A 20,260-nucleotide genomic window follows, 5' to 3' on the forward strand; every position below is an offset into this window, starting at 1 on the left:
AAATCCATGCACCTATGGACACCTTATCTTTGATAAAGGAGGCAAGAATATACAATAGAGAAAAGACAATCTCTTTAACAAGTGATGCCGGGAAAACTGGTCAACCATTTGTAAAAGAATGAAACTAGATCACTTTCTAACACCACACACAAAAATAGACTCAAAATGGATTAAAGATCTAAATGAAGACCAGAATCTATAAAACTCTTATAGGAAAACATAGGCAAAACACTCTCTGATATAAATCACAGTAGAATCCTCTATGACCCACCTCCCAGAGTAATGGAAATAAAAGCAAGAATAAACAAATGGGACCTAATTAAAATTAAAACTTTTGCAGAATGAAGGAAACTATAAGCAAGGTAAAAAGACAGCCTTCAGAATGGGAGAAAATAATAGCAAATGAAGCAACCAACAAAGAATTAATCTCAAAAATGTACAAGCAACTCCTGCAGCTCAATTCCAGAAAAATAAGTGACCCAATCAAAAAACGGGCCAAAGAACAATACAGACATTTCTCCAAAGAAGACATATGGATGGCTAACAAACACATGAAAAGATGCTCAACATCACTCATTATCAGAGAAATGCAAATCAAAACCACAATGAGGTACCATTTCATGCCAGTCAGAATGGCTGCGATCCAAAAGTCTACAAGCAGTAAATGCTAGAGAGGGTGTGGAGAAAAGGGAAACCTCTTACACTGTTGGTGGGAATGCAAACTAGTAGAGCCACTATGGGGAAGAGTGTGGGGATTCCTTAAAAACTGGAAATAGAACTGCCATATGACTCAGCAATCCCACTGCTGGGCATACACACCGAGGAAACCAGAACTGAAAGAGACACGTGTACCCCAATGTTCATCGCAGCACTGTTTACAATAGCCAGGACATGGAAGCAACCTAGATGTCCATCAGCAGATGAATGGATAAGAAAGCTGTGGTACATATTCTACTCAGCTATTAAAAAGAATGCATTTGAATCTGTTCTAATGAGGTGGATGAAACTGGAGCCTATTATACAGAGTGAAATAAGTCAGAAAGAAAAACACCAATACAGTATATTAACTCATATATATGGAATTTAGAAAGATGGTAACGATGACCCTATATGCGAGACAGGAAGAGACACAGATGTAAATAACAGACTTTTGGACTCTGTGGGAGAAAGTGAGGGTGGGATGATTTGGGAGAATAGCATTGAAACATGTATATTATCATATGTGAAACAGATCACCAGTCCAGGTTTGATGCATGAGTTAGGGTGCTCAGGGCTGGTGCATTGAGATGATCCAGAGGGAGGGGATGGGGAGGGAGGTGGAGGGAGGGTCAGGATGGGGAACACATGTACAACCTTGGCTGATTCATGTGAATGTATGGCAAAAACCACCACAATACTGTAAAGCAATTAGCCTCCAATTAAAATAAATTAAAAAGAAAAGAGTAAGGGACCTGTGGGATAATATAAAGTGTGCAAATCTATGCATAATAGAGAATCCACAAGGAGAAGAAAGAGAAAAAGGGATTGAAAAGTATTTGAAGAAAGTATGGCTGAAAATTTCTCAAACCTAAAGAAGGAAGCAGCTATCCAGATACAGGAGCACAGAGGGTTCCAAACAAGATGAACTTGAACAGACCTACACCAAGACATATTATAATAAAAGGGGCAATATTTAAAGATTCAGGGAGGATTCTAAGGCAGCAAGAGGAAAACAAAGGACCTCTGCAATGCCATCAGCCCATGTCTCTACAGAAACTCTGTAGGCCAGAAGGCAAGATATATTCACAGTCCTGAAATGAAAAAACCTGCAGCCTAGGGTACTTTACCCAGCAAGATTATCATTCAGAAAGGAGAGGTAAAGAATCTCTCATACAAGCAAAGACTGAAAGAACACAGCGATACTAAACCTATCCTTAAGGAAATATTAAAGGTCTTCTCTAAATAGAAAATAAGAAAGAAGCTATAAGAATGTGAAAATCACAACTGAAAGTAAATCACTTAAATAAACCAGTATACATATTTAAAAAAATAAAAAAAGATTATGAAAAGTAATAATAACCACAATGATCAAAAAGGATAAAAATGAAGATGTAAAAAAGGACATGAAAGTCATCAAATATGGAAAAGGAGAGTAAGAAAATATAAATACTTTTTGGGATGTGATTGAGGCTAAATAACTATCAGTCTAAAGCGAGTAGGTATAGGAAGGGTTAATATACTCAATATAGGAAGGGCTTCCGGGTGGCTCAGAAGTTAAAGCATCTGCCTACAATGCAGGAGACCTGGGTTTGATCCCTGGGTCGGGAAGATCCCCTGGAGAAAGAAATGGCAACCCATTCCAGTACTCTCACCTGGAAAACTCCATGAGTGGAGGAGCCTGGAAGGCTGCAGTCCATGGAGTCACAAAGAGCTAAACATGACTGAGTGACTGCACTTCACTCACTAACTAATACTTAAAAATGGGGCAACCACAAATAAAAAAATACAATAGATTAACAAAACCCCAAAAGATAATGCAACAATAGCATAAAATAAAAGGAAAATTTCAAACCACAGTTCAGTTCAGTTCAGTCGCTCAGTCATGTCCGACTCTGTGACCCCATGAATCGCAGCACGCCAGGCCTCCCTGTCCATCAGCAACTCCTGGAGTTCACCGAAACCCACATCCATCGAGTCGGTGATGCCATCCAGCCATCTCATCCTCTGTTGTCCCCTTCTCCTCCTGCCCCCAATCCCTCCCAGCATCAGAGTCTTTTCCAAGGAGTCAACTCTTCGCATGAGGTGGCCAAAGTCCTGGAGTTTCAGCTTTAGCATCATCCCTTCCAAAGAATAGCCAGGACTGATCTCCTTTAGAGTGGACTGGTTGGGTCTCCTTGCAGTCCATGGGACTCTCAAGAGTCTTTTCCAACACCACAGTTCAAAAGCATCACTTCTTCAGTACTCAGCTTTCTTTATGGTCCAACTCTCACATCCATACGTGACTACTGGAAAAACCATAGCCTTGACTAGATGGACCTCCACAAGAGGAAAAGAAAAAAAAAAGGACCAAAGGAAATATATAAAACCAATTAGAAAATGAGGTTTAAAATGGCCATAAATACATATATTTCATAATTATCTTAAATATCAGTGGTCTAAATGCTCCTACCAGATGTATTAGAATGCATACTGGATAAAAAAGAAGAGCTGGCGACGTGCTGCCTATAAGAGACTGGCCTTAGGACAAAGGGCATACACAGATTCAAACCGAGGGAGTGGAAAAGATGTTCCACCCAAATGTGAATGACCGGAAAGCAGGAATCACAGTATTCATATCAGACAAAATAGACTTTAGAACTTAGACCTAAAGAAAGACAAAGAAGGACACTATATTCTGATGAAAGAATCACCATAAGAGGATTTTACACTCATCAACATATGCACACCCAATTCAGGAGCACCCCAATACATGGAACAGATACTAACAGACATAAGGGAGAAATTGATGGGAACACAACAATAGGAGACTTTAACACTTCACTGACACCAGTGGACAGATCTTCCAGAGAACCAGTAAGACGACAGAGATTCTAAATGGTACAAAATAGAACAGTAAGACTTGACTGATACGTTCATGATATCGCATCCAAAAAACCAGAATATACATTCTTTTCAAATACACAAGGAACATTCTCTAGAACACAAACTAGGGCAGAAAACAAGCCTCAGAATATTTAAGAGTGTAGACATTATCTCGAGTACTTTTTCTGATCACACAGCATGAGCCTATTAACCAACCACAGAAAAGGAAATGAGAAAACACCAACTACATGGAGACTGAATAACATACTACTATCAAACCAATGAGTCAACGAGGAAACCAAAGAGGAAATTGAAACTATCTTGAGACAAAAGACAATGAAAACACATACAAAGTCTATGGGATACAGCAAAAGCAGTTTCTAGAGGGAAGTTCAGAGTGATATAGGCCTTCATAGAAAAACAAGAAAAATCTCAAATAACACCTACCAGCAGCAGAAGACATTAAGCAGAAGTGGTTAAAATACACAGAACTATATTAAAATGCCTTAGTGACCTGGACAACCAAGATGGTGTGGTCACTCACCTAGAGCCAGATATCCTGGCGTGTGAAATCAAATGGGCCTTCAGAAGAATTACGAGGAACAAATCTAGTAGAGGGGACAGAATTCCAGCCCAGCTATTTGAGATATTAAAAATTGATGCTGTTAAGGTACTGTACTCAATATGTCAGCCAATTTGGAAAACTCAGCAGTGATCACAGGACTGGAAATCGTGTTTCCACTCCAATCCCTAAGGAGGGCAATGCCAAAGAATGCTCCAGCCACTGTACAGGTGCTCTCGTTTCACCTGATAGCAAGGTAATGCTCCAAGTCCTTCAAGCTAGACTTCAGTTCAGTGCAGTTCAGCTGCTCAGTGGTGTCTGACTCTTGGCGACCCCATGAATCGCAGCACTCCAGGCCTCCCTGTCCATCAGCAACTCCCGGAGTTCAATCAGACTCATGTCCATCGAGTCTGTGATGCCATCCAGCCATCTCATCCTCTGTCGTCCCCTTCTCCTCCTGCCCCCAATCCCTCCCAGCATCACAGTCTTTTCCAATGAGTTAGCTCTTCACATGAGGTGGCCAAAGTACTGGAGCTTCAGCTTTAGCATCATTCCGTCCAAAGAACACCCAGGGCTGATCTCCTTCAGAATGGACTGGTTGGATCTCCTTGCAGTCCAAGGGACTCTCAAGAGTCTTCTCCAACACCACAGTTCAAAAGCATCAATTCTTCGGCACTCAGCTTTCTTCACAGTCCAACTCTCACATCCATACATGACCACAGGGAAAACCATAGCCTTGACTAGACGGACCTTAGTCGGCAAAGTAATGTCTCTGGTTTTGAATATGCTATCTAGGTTGGTCATAACTTTCCTTCCAAGGAGTAAGCGTCTTTTCACTTCATGGCTGCAGTCACCATCTGCAGTGATTTTGGAGCCCCCCAAAATAAAGTCTGACACTGTTTCCACTGTTTCTCCATCTATTTCCCATGAAGTGATGGGACAGGATGCCATGATCTTCATTTTCTGAATGTTGAGCTTTAAGCCAACTTTTTCACTCCTCTTTTACTTTCATCAAGAGGCTTTTTAGTTCCTCTTCACTTTCTGCCATAAGGGTGGTGTCATCTGCATATCTGAGGTTATTGATATTTCTCCTGGCAATCTTGATTCCAGCTTGTGTTTCTTCCAGCCCAGCATTTCTCATGATGGACTCTGCATATAAGGTAAATAAGCAGGGTGACAATATGCAGCCTTGACGTACTCCTTTTCCTATTTGGAACCAGTCTGTTCCATGTCCAGTTCTAACTGTTGCTTCCTGGCCTGCATACAGATTTCTCAAGAGGCAGGTCAGGTGGTCTGGTATTCCCATCTCTTTCAGAATTTTCCACAGTTTATTGTGATCTTCAGAGTCAAAGGCTTTGGCATAGTCAATAAAGCAGAAATAGATGTTTTTCTGGAACTCTCTTGCTTTTTCCATGATTCAGCAGATGTTGGCAATTTGATCTCTGGTTCCCCTGACTTTTCTAAAACCAGCTTGAACATCAGGAAGTTCACAGTTCATGTATTGCTGAAGCCTGGCTTGGAGAATTTTGAGCATTAATTTACTAGCATGTGAGATGAGTACAATTGTGTGGTAGTTTGAGCATTCTTTGGCATTGCCTTTCTTTGGGATTGGAATGAAAACTGACCTTTTCCAGTCCTGTGGCCACTGCTGAGTTTTCCAAATTCGCTGGCATATTGAGTGCAGCACTTTCACAGCATCATCTTTCAGGATTTGAAATAGCTCAACTGGAATTCCATCACCTCCACTAGCTTTGTTTGTAGTGATGCTTTCTAAGGCCCACTTGACTTCACATTCCAAGATGTCTGGCCCTAGATGAGTGATCACACCATTGTGATTATCTGGGTTGAAGATCATTTTTGTACAGTTCTTCCGTGTATTTTTGCCACCTCTTCTTAATATCTTCTGCTTCTGTTAGGTCCATACCATTTCTGTCCTTTATCGAGCCCATCTTTGCATGAACTGTTCCCTTGGTATCTCTAATTTTCTTGAAGAGATCTCTAGTCGTTCCCATTCTGTTGTTTTCCTCTATTTCTTTGCACTGATCGCTGAAGAAGGCTTTCTTATCTCTTCTTGCTATTCTTTGGAACTCTGCATTCAGATGCTTATATCTTTCCATTTCTCCTTGGCTTTTCGCTTCTCTTCTTTTCACAGCTATTTGTAAGGCTTCCCCAGACAGCCATTTTGCTTTCTTGAATTTCTTTTCCATGGGGATGGTCTTGATCCCTGTCTCCTGTACAATGTCACAAACCTCCGTGCATAGTTCATCAGGCACTCTATCTATCAGATCTAGTCCCTTAAATCTATTTCTCACTTCCAGTGTATAATCATAAAGGATTTGATTACACAAACCACTTCAGTATTCTTGCCTTGAGAACCCCATGAACAGTATGAAAAGGCAAAATGATAAGATACTGAAAGAGGTACTCCCTAGGTCAGTAGGTGCCCAATATGCTACTGGAGGTCAGTGGAGAAATAACTCCAGAAAGAATGAAGGGATGGAGCCAAAGCAAAAACAATACCCAGCTTGGATGTGACTGGTGATAGAAGTAAGGTCTGATGCTGTCAAGAGCAATATTGCATAGGAACCTGGAATGTCAGGTCCATGAATCAAGGCAAATTGGAAGTGGTCAAACAGGAGATGGCAAGAGTGAACGTCGACATTCTAGGGATCAGCAAACTAAAATGGACTGGAATGGGTGAATTTAACTCAGATGACCATTATATCCACTACTGTGGGCAGGAATCCCTCAGAAGAAATGGAGTAGCCATCATGGTCAGCAGAAGAGTCCGAAATGCAGTACTTGGATGCAATCTCAAAAATGACAGAATGATCTCTGTTCATTTCCAAGGCAAACCATTCAGTATCACAGTAATCCAAGTCTATGCCCCAACCAGTAACGCTGAAGAAACTGAAGTTGAACGGTTCTGTGAAGACCTACAAGACCTTTTAGAGCTAACACCCCCAAAAGATGTCCTTTTCATTATAGGGGACTGGAATGCAAAAGTAGGAAGTCAAGAAACGCCTGGAGTAACATGCAAATTTGGCCTTGGAATGTGGAATGAAGCAGGGCAAAGACTAATAGAGTTTTGCCAAGATAATGCACTGGTCATAGCAAACACCCTCTTCCAACAACACAAGAGAAGACTCTACACATGGACATCACCAGATGGTCAACACCGAAATCAGATTGATTGTATTCTCTGCAGCCAAAGATGGAGAAGCTCTAAACAGTCAACAAAAACAAGACCAGGAGCTGATTGTGGCTCAGATAATGAACTCCTTATTACCAAATTCAGACTAAAATGGAAGAAAACAGGGAAAACCGCTAGACCATTCAGCTAGACTTCAACAGAATGTGAACCAAGAACTTCCAGATGTAAAAGCTGGATTTAGAAAAGGCAGAGTAACCGCAGATTAAATTGCCAACATTTGATTGGTTATGGAGGAAGCAAGAGAATTCCAGAAAAACATCTACTTCTGCTTTATTGATGATGCTAAAACTTTTGACTGTGTGGATCACAACAAACATGGAAAATTCACCTTACCTATCTTCTGAGAAATGTGTATGCATGTAAGGTAGCCACAATTAGAACATGACTTGGAAAAACAGACTGATTCCAAACTGGGAAAGGAGTACAACAGGGCTGTATATTGTCACCCTGCTTATTTAAATTCTATGCAGAGTACGTCCTGTGAAATGCTGAACTGGATGAATCAAGCTGGAATCAAGATTTCTGGGGAAATATTAACCTCAGATATGAAGACGATACCACTTTAATGGCAAAACTCGGGGCAGAACTAGTCTCTTCATGATGGTGAAAAAGGAGAATGAAAAAGCTGCTTGAAACTCAGCATTCAAAAAACCAACATCATGGCATTTGGTAGGATCAATTCATGGCAAATAGAAGGGAAAAAGTGGAATCAGTGACAGATTTTATTTTCCTGGGCTCCAAAATCACTGCAGATGGTGACTGCAGCCATGAAATTAAAAGACACTTGTTCCTTGGAAGGAAAGCTATGACAAACCTAGCATATTAGAAAGAAGACACCACTTTGCCAAAAGTTCCATGTAGTCAAAGCTATGACTTTTTGAGTAGTCATGTACAGAAGTGAGAGTTGGACCACAAAAAAGGCTGGGTTTTGAAGAACTGATGCTTTTGAACTGCGGTGTTGGAGAAGACTCTTGAGAGTCCCTTGGACTGCAAGGAGATCAAACCAGTCTTCCTAAAGGAAATCAACCCAGATTATTCATTGAAAGGACTGATGCTTAAGCTCCCAGGGTTACTACTTTGTAACCCTGATGCCAAGAGTTGGTGTATACAAAAAGACTCAGGTGCTGGGAAAGATAGAAGGCAAAAAGACAGGGGCATAAGAGGATGAGATGGTTAGAGAGCATCACTGACTCAATGGACATGAATTTGAGTTAGGTCTGGGAGATAGTGAAGGGCAGGGGAGCTTGTGGGGCTACAGTCCATGGGGTCACAAAGAGTCAGACACAACTTAGCAACTGAACAATATTATACATATTGAATATGAAATATGTGTATATGCATGCACATTGCATATATATGTTCAATAGGAACAATATAGACTATTGAAGATAATATTATATTTTCTTATAACTCTCTCTCTCTACATATATATATACATAAACATAAAATTCATTCAATCGTGAAGGACCTCAAGGAGACACTCTCCCAAGTTGATGCCTGTGGAAAATATATTTCAGCACTAGTTGCTTCTTTGGAGGGCATAAAATTCTTGGATCCCATTTTTCTCTCCAACAGGGCTTTATGGGCAGCGACAGATCCCTCGCCTCTTGTGTTTGGTCTGATTGCGTGTAGGTGCTGCTTTGCTTATTTTGAAGTCATGTTCAGTTTCTTCAGTCGCTCAGTCGTGTCTGACTCTTTGTGACCCCATGGATCGCAGCACGCCAGGCCTCCCTGTTCATCACCGTCTCCTGGAGCTTGCTCAAACTCATGTCCATTGAGTCGGTGATGCCATTCAACCATCTCATCCTCTGTTGTCCCTTCTCCTCCTGCCTTCAATCTTTCCCAGCTTCAGGGTCTTTTCCAATGAGTCAGCTCTTCGCATTAGGTGGCCAAAGTATTGGAGCTTCAGCTTCAGCATCAGTCCTTTCAATGAATACTCAAGACTGATCTCCTTTAGGATGGGCTGGTTGGATCTCCTTGCAGTCCAAGGGACTCTCTCAAGAGTCTTCTCCAGCACTTAGAGGGTAACAGGCAGGAAGGCCAGGGGTCTCCAAATGGAGGAAATAGCCTGCAAGTGTCAGACATTTTTATCTCTCTTAATCGGCAGGAGGAAACAAAGTAGCGATATTCTTTCCTTCTCTATACAAATTTAAAAGGAGGTTTCTCTTAAAATTCTGTGTTGTCATAATGATACCTGGTTTCACCTCAAGTTAACCAATGCCTTTTTCTTATGGAAATGTTTACCTTAGGCCATGCTAACGTACTATGCCTTTACCCCAAACTGTCTTCAAGTCTGTCCGCCTCTTGGCTCAGAACCTACTTGATAAACCAGTATGTTATACTCCGATATTGTTCCTCTAATCTATGTAAATAACACTATTTGTATGGTGCTCTGCCCTTCTTCAAGATTCAAGTTAATCCTTTTATGGCCCAAGATGAACCATTTGGAGCCAAGATTATCCCAGAATACATCCTATGGGGGAGGGGCCTGGTGCCATTCTAAGTTTTGAGACATTCCTTTCTTTCAGACTGCTGGTGACTATATAACACCCAGCTGAAGACTAGCAGGGGAGAGGAGCACTCTTTCTGCCCCCTTCTGATGCCTATGTCAGAAGCTTTCTCTATCTCCTTTATACTTTAATAAAACTTTGTTACACAAAAGCTCTGAGCAATCAAGCCTCGTCTCTGGCCCTGGATTGAATTCTTCTCCTCCGGGGGCCAAGAATCCCGGCGTCGTAATTCAACAACAACCTTTCAACACCACAGCTCAAAAGCATCAATTCTTCACCACTGGGACCAAGGATGTGTCTGAATTCTGCTCTGCTGTCCTTAGTTGGTGGGCAAAGGGGCTGCTCATCCCAGACACTGCCTCTGCGTCCCAGGATGGGCGGAGAGTGAGCTGCACTCTGGAAGCCCTGCCCTTGGACCTCAGTGCATTTCACGGCGAATACCAGGGTCATGTGGATGCCTCTAGGGGCAGAGGGGTCTGGGCTGCACTGGGAAGGACGAGAGGAGGATGGGTGTTTGGTGGGTGTGAGGAAGATCGGCCCCAGAGACGAAGGACGGGAGCTGTGGGTGGAGGGGTCTGGCGTGGGCCATGCTGGGCGGAAGGGAGCTCAGGGCTCGGGTGTGGTTTCAGGTTGACCTAGTTGGGTGAGGAGACCCCAGGGCCAGGGCAGAGGGGGGGAGTAGCAGTGTAGGGGGTTCAGGGAGGGAAAAGTGAGGGGGTGGGGTGGGGAGGGTACAGGTGCAGGGTTGGGGGCAGGGGGACTGTAGGGACGGAACTGGAGAGGGGAGTGAGCAGGCAAAGTGTGATCCGGAGCTGGGGCCGTGGGTGTGGCAATGTCCGGTGCTTGGCCTGGGCCAAGGTGGATGGAGAGGAGGCCGGGGCCTGTGACCGGCCAGGACCTGAGGGTGCGCACCCTGGTGACTGACAGCGAGGGGAACAGCGGCTCTCAGGATCCAAGGAGGGCGTTCCCAGTGGTCCTTGTCGAGCTCCAGGTGGATGGCAGTGTGACCAGGGAGGGAGCTGTGAGGGCTCTCCGGGGTCCCCGGCATCGCGGGCCAGCAGCCCGGGGCCTCCTGGGTGCGCCCTGCCTGGACTGCTGCACCGCTTTCTGCGTCTTAGTGAGACTCTGGGTGACCCTGGGGATTGGAGTTTTGCGCGTGGATCTTAGGGACCTGGAGCAGGTGTCGGGGGCCTCTGTGTGACCCTCAGGCCTTCCCCACTGCACAGGGTCAGGAGCATTGAGAGCTTTGGGGCCAAGGAGCCCCTGCCTGCTGGAGCCCTTCCTGGCTGAGCGCAGGGTGTCAGAGCCCTGAACCGCCAGCCCCTGAGCTGTTTCCCTGCCCTCCCTGGGCTGGTGCAGGCAGAGCCCTGGGCCCTTGTGCACCCCTGTGTCCTGTTACCGAGTCCTAGATGCTCCTTCCCTCCAACTGTAGCTGAAAGTGCTGCCTCCTCCAGGAAGTCACTCTGACTGAGTCCAGACCAGCCTGAGCAGGGAGACCCGGCCTCCCTGTCATGCTCGGCGTCTTCGCTCACGGACTGCAGTGAGGCCTGCACCTGACTGCAGCCCCCGCCCAGGCCCCGTGCAGGGACCTGGGATGGTGAGCGAGGGGAGAAGTGGAGGGCACCCTGCCTCTGGGCAGGGCAGTCTGGCTCTCTGCTAGAATTCTCTGCGGACCTCCAGGCCTGTGTGGGGGGTGGGGCAGGGCAGGAAGCCAGGCAGGAAGGGGCTTTGCAGTCAGACTCAGCGAGCAGCTGTCACTGGAGCTTGCCTGGGGCTTAAGGGCTTTCCTGTCTGGGGGCGGAGGCAGGGGGAGGCGTTGCCACACAGAGAAGAGGCTGCCGGGGTGCCCGGCTGTGTCAAGCCACCTCCCTGGAGAGACCATGCTGGTGCTGAGGTCTGGCATGTGGCCCGCACCCAGGAAAGGAGCTTGGTGAGTGCCGCCCTGAACCTCTGCCCTGAGCGGGGTCCAGACCCTCTTGCAGACAGGCTCAGGGTGATGGTGGGTAGGCTCAGGCTGTGGACACACCTGAACGTAGAGCCCACAGGGGCCTCAGGCTCCTGGGGGTCCTGCTGTGGGCCGGGCCCTAGGGCTGCCTGGGGTGGCTGAGACCCCAGAGCTGGGGTAAAGGTGGAAACACCAGGAGGGGCCACGCTGTGGGGCTCCTGAGGAGGACCTGCATGAGAGACTGTCCCCCAGCATGAGATGGCCCTGGGGCTCCCCCGTGGCTGGGAGGAGGGCCTGAGGGCCTCTTTCAGGGTGGTCTTCCCGGGGCCCCCTCCTGAAATGGGGCCTGAGTGCTGCCTCGATCCTGCCCCCCATGGGGTCCTCCAGGTCCGCTCCCTGTGAGTCAGCATTGTGGTCAGCCCTGGGCAGCAGGCAGGGCATGGGGGGCTGTGGTCCTGGCAGACACTTGTGGACAGTGTGGCTCTGAGCCTCCTGGGTGTCTATGCGGGGTCCGCAGGGGCTGGACACGACCCTGGGCAGCTCAGGACACTGGAGGCAGCTCTGGCCGGTGACTGTGGAGACATGGAGGAGGGTGGGGACACAGTCTCCCACTTGCCCAGCTCCAGGACCTGGAGATGAGGCACCGCTGGGCTCTGCTGTCTCACCCCAGGTCTGAGGCAGTGTGGGCCGGGCTGCACTCTGCTCTCTGACCTCTGGCCCGGGGTCGGGTACCTGGGGGCCGGTTTGGTTATATCTCCTCTCACAGTGTCGCTCCCCTCAGCTCCGTGGTGACCCAGGGCTGCCTGGAATCCCCATTGGCCTCCAGGCCCGGGGCCTCTGTGACAAGGTTGGGCTGCCGGGCAGGACAGGACCCAGGAGTGTGGGCCTTTGAGTCTGATCCTGGCCCGCTGCTCACCCATGACAGGTGCTATGAGTGGCTGAGGCCATGGTGTCCCAGCAGAGGCCCAGCTGGCCTCAGGCCTGCACAAACTCCTCCAGGGTCAGGGGCGGGAAGTTGCTGGGGGCTTCCTGTCTGGGTCTCTGCAGCCCAGCGCCTGGCCCAGGACCCTTCCTCAGGCTGTTGCTTTCCTGAGTCAGCAGGGTGAGAGCCTGCAGGGTGCAGTCCAATGGTCAGGAGGGCAGGCGGTGCCCCAAACACAGCCTTCAGCTTCCCTGTTTGTGGACCCTCAGGGGCCGGGGTTTTTGTTCCAGAGAGTGTCACTGTGGCATAACCATAATCGCTATAATAACTACCACCATAACACAGCCAGCGTCAGAAACCCCAGCTGCTGGCCTTCAGCGCCCCCTTGGTCCCGTCTGATGGGCATGGATCCTTCGGGAGCTGTCAGCTGGTCCAGGTCTGGACAGGCCCCGTGGTGGGGAAAATTCTGAGAACTGAGTCTTGACCCAGGTCTGGACGGGCCCCATGGCAGGGAGGGTTCTGAGGATCCGGTCCCCAGCCGGCCTCTGGCCTGCACAAGCTCCTTCGGGGTCAGGGGGCGGGAACCTTCTGGGGGCCTCCTGTCTGGGTCTCCGCAGCCCAGTGCCTGGCCCAGGACCCTTCCTCAGGCTGTTGCTTTCCTGAGTCAGCAGGGTGAGAGCCTGCAGGGTGCAGTCCGATGGTCAGGAGGGCAGGCGGTGCCCTGGACCTGGAGGACAGGCTTCCTGGTCTGGGACCTCGGGGCAGGGGTTTCTGATACTGAGAGTGTCACTGTGGTAGCGACACTACAGTAACTACAGCCATACCTATCATATCACCACCGTGACGCAGCCGGCATCAGAAACCCCAGCCGCTGGCCTTCAGTGCCCCCTTGGTCCCGTCTGATGGGCATGGATCCCTCGGGAGCTGTCATGGACGGGGCCCACGGGGTCGGTCCCCAGCCTGTCACAGGCCTGCAGAAGCTCCTCCAGGGTCAGGGGCGGGAAGCTGCTGGGGGTCTCATTGTCTGGGTCTCAGCAGCCCAGCGCCTGGCCCAGGACCCTTCCTCAGGCTGTTGCTGCCCTGAGTCAGCAGGGGTGGGGCTTGCAGGGTGCAGTCCAATGGTCAGGAGGGCAGGCGGTGCCCCAAACACAGCCTACAGCATTCCTGTTCGTGGACCCTCAGGGGCGGGGGTTTTTGTCCCAGAGAGTGTCACTGTGGCATAACCATAAGCATAACCATAACCACTATAATAACTACCACCATGATGCAGCCGGCATCAGAAACCCCAGCTGCTGGCCTTCAGCACCCCCTTGGTCTTGTCTGGTGGGAGTGGAGTCTTCGGGAGCTGTCAGCTGGTCCAGGTCTGGACAGGCCCCATGGTGGGGAGAATTCTGAGAACCGAGTCTTGACCCAGGTCTGGACAGGCCCCGTGGTGGGGAGAATTCTGAGAACCGAGTCTTGACCCAGGTCTGGACAGGCCCCGTGGTGGGGAGAATTCTGAGAGTCGAGTCTTGACTCAGGTCTGGACGGCCCAATAGCAGGGTGGCCTGTGATGTCTCCTTGCCCAGCCCACCCTGTGGCCATGGAGGACCCTCCTCCAGGTGCAGGGCTGAGTGTGCCCTGGACCAAGTGGCTCTCTGAGCCCAGGTCTGATGTCCTGCTGAGCCTGCACCCTGATCCTCTTCAGGCCAGTGGTGGCACGCCGGGGAAACTCAGAAGCTGCGCAGAGGCCAGAGCAGGGTGGCCGTGGACAGCGTCCTGCGCAGGAACCTGGCAGGTAGGGACGCCAGTCCATCTTGAGCTCCCCAGGCTGACCTGGAGGGCGGGTGGCCACACCGCAGGGCTGGGGGGGAGACTTAGGTGTAGCGGCTCCCACGGGCACTCCCCGCAGAGGCTGGCCACTGGCTCGGCTTCTGCTGCAGTGCCTGCCCTGGCCAAAATCTCTGGACACTGCACAAGCGCCTGCACGCCCTTTCTACATGTGAGAGGCCCCGCGAGCCCCTGCAGGCCAGGGCCGGATCCGGACTCCCCTACCTTGGATCTGGCAGCATGCTGGGAGATGCTGCCTCTGCATGAATCCCTCACAGCCTGCTCCCTGGCGAGCTCCTATGCAGTTGAGTACAGCCCCAGCTCCAGCATCCACTGCTGTCAGCTTCCCTGAGCTCCCAGCAGGGTTGGAGGTGTCTAGGGTCTTGCCCCTGGGAAACCTGACCTGACGGTTTGCCCAGTGTGGGCTCTGTTCTTCCTGACCCCGTCTGGGGGCGCACTGAGTGCCCAGCGGTCAGGGCCAGCTTGGGCTAGGACATGTGGCTGCGGGGTCAGTGCAGTCGTCTCAGAGTCTGGACATGGGCCCATGGGCCGCATCCGCCCAGAGAGGCCCAGGAGGCTGAAGTTCTGGTCTCTGAAGCTCAGGTCGTGAGGCCTGGCCGTGTGGGGCTGGGCGGCCATACGGTTAGCAGGTGTTTGCTGCCCCATGTCTCACTGTGGTAGTCGCTATAGTAACACCGCAGTAGAGCCCTTGGCAAAAGGGCAAAAAGCCTTGTTTGTGCTGTAGGCCATCCGCGTGGGGACCCTGGATGTGGGGCATTCAGAGGGCTGAGCGGTTGTAGGGGCTGGGCCGCCTGGCTGGCTGTGGGTGGATTGGTGCCGGGCTCAGCACTTGTGGAAGGCATGGCGCCACAGGCGTCCTGCTGGAGCATGTGGGAGGTGTCTCCCACCAGGTGGACGATGACCACACCGGCTCTGTCCTGAGGCTCTGAGCTGGGCTCGGCCAAGTGATAGCCTCCTGGGTTGACAGATTGAACCCAAACTGCCTGCAACCTGTGTGTCGGTCACCTTGAGGCTGGGTATGCTCTCGGGCCAGCAGGTGCCTCCCACCAGGAAACCCAGGAGCAGAGCAGGGTCATTCCTGCTGCTGCCTGTCCTGGGAGTCTGGACCCAGTTGTGCTGGCCCAGCCCTGAGGGCGGCACTGAGCTGCTCCATCCTCGTGGCTCCAGCGGGACTGGGAGCAGGTGCAGGGAGCTGCGTCCCCTAACCCTGCACCTGTCCCCGCCCTGACGCTGGGGGCCCAGACGCCCAGGACGAGGCATTCGCTGAGGGCCAGGGCTCTCCTCCCCAGGTGGTTCATGCCCTCTGCGCCCTCACGGCTCCAGGCCTTGGAGCATGGTTGAGAACCACCCTCTTGAGGCCCTCAGTGGCCCCTGGGCACCCACTCCACGCTGATTTTGGGTGGTGGGTTGAGATCAGGCCTGGAAGCTCTGGCTTGTCCAGCAGAGTCCCTGCTAGAATGTAGACAGTCCTCTGGATCTGGTCTCCCCCTAGCACCCCGGGGCATCGAGAGGGGCCCCCTCCGCCTGCAGGGGGTGCACATGGCTGGGGCTGGAGGGCTGGCCCTTTGCCAGGACCCCTGCCCTGCTGGCAAGTCTTGGTCCTGGGGAGTCTCGGTCCTGGGGAAGGGTCAGGGGCTCCCTGGGATGGCTGCCTCATCAAGACCTCAGCCACCTTTGCTCAATGCTCTTGGTAGGTGGCCTGGAACCCCGGGCCCTTCCTTGTCCCCTGGCCATGGGCCAAGCCCAGGGCCCATGCCCATACATCCCTTCTGGCTCACTGTCCTGAGTTGGTGGGGGAGGCACCCTGGTTGGGAGCCCAGTGCCCCTGGGGACGCACTGCCCAGCTCCATACCTGCGTGTAGGTTGGGCTTTATGTCAGGGCCTGAGCCACTGTGGCTATAGCAGTAGCTATCATCATGGTATTCTCACGGCGACATGCGCACCTGCTGGGACCCAGCGTGAGGAACTCCGTCCGTGGCAAAGGTCATGAGGAAGGAGGCTCCGCATTAAGCAAAGGCGAGATAGAGCCTCAGGAGACCCCCTGTTCCCGAGCATCTACCCCCAAAACCAGGGTCTGCCTACTTTACTGTTTTATGCTCTCACCTATACCCACATTACCTCTTTCTGAGAAGGAGTTAACTTACAGCTCCAAGTCAATAAAAATTCCTGGGCATGACAAGAGTGTTTCAACTTATGAACTCCTCTGAACGTTATCTAGCCTGCCTGTACAGGTTCGTCTGGCCACATGTGATTGTTTAGACTTACTAAAGGCAGATTCTTTTGGGAAGTTAGAAATTATTAGTATAGTGGGTTGGGTAGGAATTATATTGATGAAGGGTTTTTCATTTGTTGTGCCAATAATGGCTGCTAATTCCCTGCCCTGGGTGTGACAAGGGTGTCTCAGGTCAGACCTCTCTGCTGACAGACTAGCTTGTGTGACAACCTGTCAACCATAAACAGCACAGAGAGTTTGGAGTATTTTGAGAGTCTTAATTAGCATAGGGCTTTTCTCATTGTTGAGTCAATGATTGCTGCGAGGCCTCCGTATCCTTAGGCACCTGGGAATATATTAATGTATTTGGAATATAGAAAAGGAAATATAGTAGTTTTTGATGTTAGCAATACTAGACTTTTTGAGTTAATGAATTTTCTCTTTTGTTATAGATCACTGTACTTTGTTATAAATCACTGTGTCCTTGCTATGCAAAAATGTAACTTTATCACTATCTTAAGATTAAATAGATCTTAAGGGGAACATTGGTGAAGGGTTTTCATTTGTTGGGCTGATGTTTGCTGCTAAATATCCATATTTCCTGCCCTTATAATGAATATAACTAGCATATAGGAGAAATAAGTAGTAACCTTTAAGCATATAGGAGAAATAAGTATTAACCTTTAAGACTAATCATGTTAACCTTAGGTTGAATAAATTCCTGTCTTAGTTGTAACCCACTACACCCTCACCCTATAGGAATGCAACTTTATCTGCTACCTTCAGATGGTGGTGCCTGGTTTAATAAAAAACACCCTTGGAAAAATAAGTTTTTTGGTTATCAGAAAGAAAGGCTCTTAAAATGTCAGCAGGTCTCATGGCCAGAAGATGATGTAAAACCCCTAAGACCTTTTTGTATACATTTATGTGAAGCACCTGATTTTGATAAAGGTCAGGATTGCTGACTCCCGCGCGACTCTGTATTCATCCCTATGTATAACAAAAGGTATATAAGCAAACCTAAAAAATAAAATAATCGGATCAGTTTCTGGAAAGACTGGTTCCCCTGTGTCGTTTCTTTCTTGCTCCCCGTTTTTCTGGCTGAATTCCAATCTGGAATGTGGGTACTCACCAAGCCTGCTAATTTTGCCTGGGCTTCTAAGATCGGACCGGGGAGGCCTCAGTGCCTCCTCTCCTTCGGGAGAACGGAAAGACGCCTGTGGCCTACATAGGTGGTGATTGGTATTCCACGTAAACCAAATTATTCAGCCTCTTTTTCTCCACTAATTTTCCTACTACAGTATCCGTTTCTAATCTCTCTCTATATCTGTAATTAGGTAAGTTTTTTCCTAGGACGCTGATTCCGTCCCCACCTTTGAATTACCCTGGATCCATCGGGGCTGGACCCCGGCACACACCCTCAAAATCTTCCCTACCCGGCTTTGTGTGTGGCTGCCCTCGTGGGCTCCAGCTGTCTCTGAGGTGGGGATGCTGTGTTTCCAGTGGGTTTTTGCTTTGAACCCCAGGGTGAGCAAGGTGCAGGTGAGTCTGACCCAAATCTCCATGGGTGAAGAGGCAGCCCCACTCTGGGCCTGGGGCCCACTGAGATCTGCCCATGAGTCCCACGGGCAATCTGCGTGGCTCGAGGGTTGGCACCCCCTCTCTGGGCTTGGGGCTCGCTGAGATCTGTCCATGGGTCCCATGGGCAGTCTGCCTGGCTCAGGGGTTCTGGTTGTGTCCTTGCTGCCCTCTGGGCCCCTCTCAGGGTTTCCCTGTCCCAGGCCTGACCAGTGAGGGCGAGCACCCCTGGCCCTCGGCTCACATCCGCTGGAAGTTGCTGATGGTGCTGGGCTCACGCCTGGCTCATGTGCCAGCCACCTGGAGCCCGGGGACGGCCGCCCAGATGTGAGACCGGCTCCCGTCTATGGCTGTGGGGGGCCCTATTCCTCCCAGCATTGGGTGCAGATGGCCCGTGATGTGGGTGTTTCCATGGTTGGTTGGGAAGTCTCTGGTGACCAACCTGCCCTACCCTGTTCCCTGGCTGTAGTGCATGTCCTTCTGAGGACCCTCACAGAGCCTGCTGGGGGCACCTGCTGCCCAAGGAGGCTGGACAGCCAAGTGAGTCAGGGCCTGGCCTGCCGCCTTGCAGCCCCAGCTGGACTTGGCCTGAGGGCCAGCCTGTGAGGGGCTGTTGGCCCTTGGCTCCGCATCCACTGTCCAGGTTAGCTGCTCACACAGTTACTGTCCAGGGGCCTTTCCCACGGAAGTGGTGGAAACAGCTTTTCTCAGTCACTGTAACAGCAGGGGAGACCTGACTGCACCCCCGCACAGAGGTGACAGCTGTGTCATGGGAGAAGCTGGAGTGGGGTGCCCGGGACTCTGGTTTAAGAGGGACCAGGAAGTGTGGCCACGTGTGTGTGATGTGGCCGCTGTGTCCACTGGCCACAAGGGAGCGGGGACTGGGTCGAGACTCTGTCCTCACTGAGGACTCCGTGTCTCTGGAGTCTGGCAGCTGAGGGGCCTGGGGGGCTGCGGGCTGCTGAGGCTGGCCCTCTAGCACTTCAGCCAAAACTGTCACCAGTGTGGCAGAAACCAGCACTCGAGAAGCCAGGCCCGGCACTCAGAGGGCTGGAGAGCTCAGGTTTGTTATGCTGGTGAGCCCAGAGCAGTTAACACTCCAAGCTCTGAGCTCTGAACAAAGGGGTGACAGGGTTTTTATAGACAGGCTGCTGTGGGCAACACCAGCTGCTGATACGCTGGATTAAACTACGGGGTTTTCCGTGCGTGGGAGCAGCAGTCAAGATGGGGAGGGGAAGCCTGACCTGGACAGACATAATTAAGCAGGTTTGCAGCGGCTGAGCAGTTGCAAAGAGCAGGACAAGGCTGCGTAAGATAAGCTCCAGTTCCTGGTATTGCAAATCCCCACTGTCTGAGACTACGTGACCTGTGTGATCCAGACTTTGCAAGGAGCAAGCTGAGTTACAGAGGCAGAAGGAGCAGGAGGCGATGTAAAATTCTAACTTTTCCTCTTCACCAGGACAGCCGACATTCCTCTGGGTGTGCAGAGCAGTGGAAGTTCAGTGGAGGCCTCTGACACCAGGATCTCTGGCACTGTTGCGGGGGCCACGCCTACCTACATCCTTGGGGGTGGGGACGCCCTGTTAGGAGCCAGGCCCTCCCAGCACCTGTGCTTATGGAGTGGCCACCAGGATGGGGAGGAGCGAGGCCTCTGCCCTCCTGCGGGGCAGCCTGGGAGCTCCGCGCTGGAAAGCAGCCAGGCATCCATGGGCAGGGACACAGTGAGCCAGGGTGTCAGAGGACAAGACGCAGCCCCATACACAAAAGCCCGGGGAATGAGAGCAGACGGGCAGGCCTGGGAGGTGGTTGCTGGGGGTGCGTTAGGCATGCTGTGAGACTGCCAGGGAGCCGGGGCCTCATGTCTGGGATAGAGGGCGGTGGGAGAGCCAGGTGATATAGTTTTGCAACAAAGGGAAGGTAGTTTGA

General features: G+C 50.5%; 1 long non-coding RNA gene across 1 annotated transcript; it reads left to right on the top strand.

Moving 5' to 3' along the window:
* The first annotated feature begins 11,705 nt into the window (after window positions 1-11,705).
* LOC132658100 (uncharacterized) lies at window positions 11,706-17,811 on the top strand. Its single transcript, XR_009597162.1, has 2 exons — window positions 11,706-11,777; window positions 14,402-17,811. It is a non-coding gene; the product is annotated as an uncharacterized LOC132658100 (long non-coding RNA).
* Window positions 17,812-20,260: the final 2,449 nt, after the last annotated feature.

This window comes from Ovis aries, chromosome 18, assembly GCF_016772045.2.
Source record: "Ovis aries strain OAR_USU_Benz2616 breed Rambouillet chromosome 18, ARS-UI_Ramb_v3.0, whole genome shotgun sequence".
Lineage (NCBI taxonomy): Eukaryota > Metazoa > Chordata > Mammalia > Artiodactyla > Bovidae > Ovis > Ovis aries.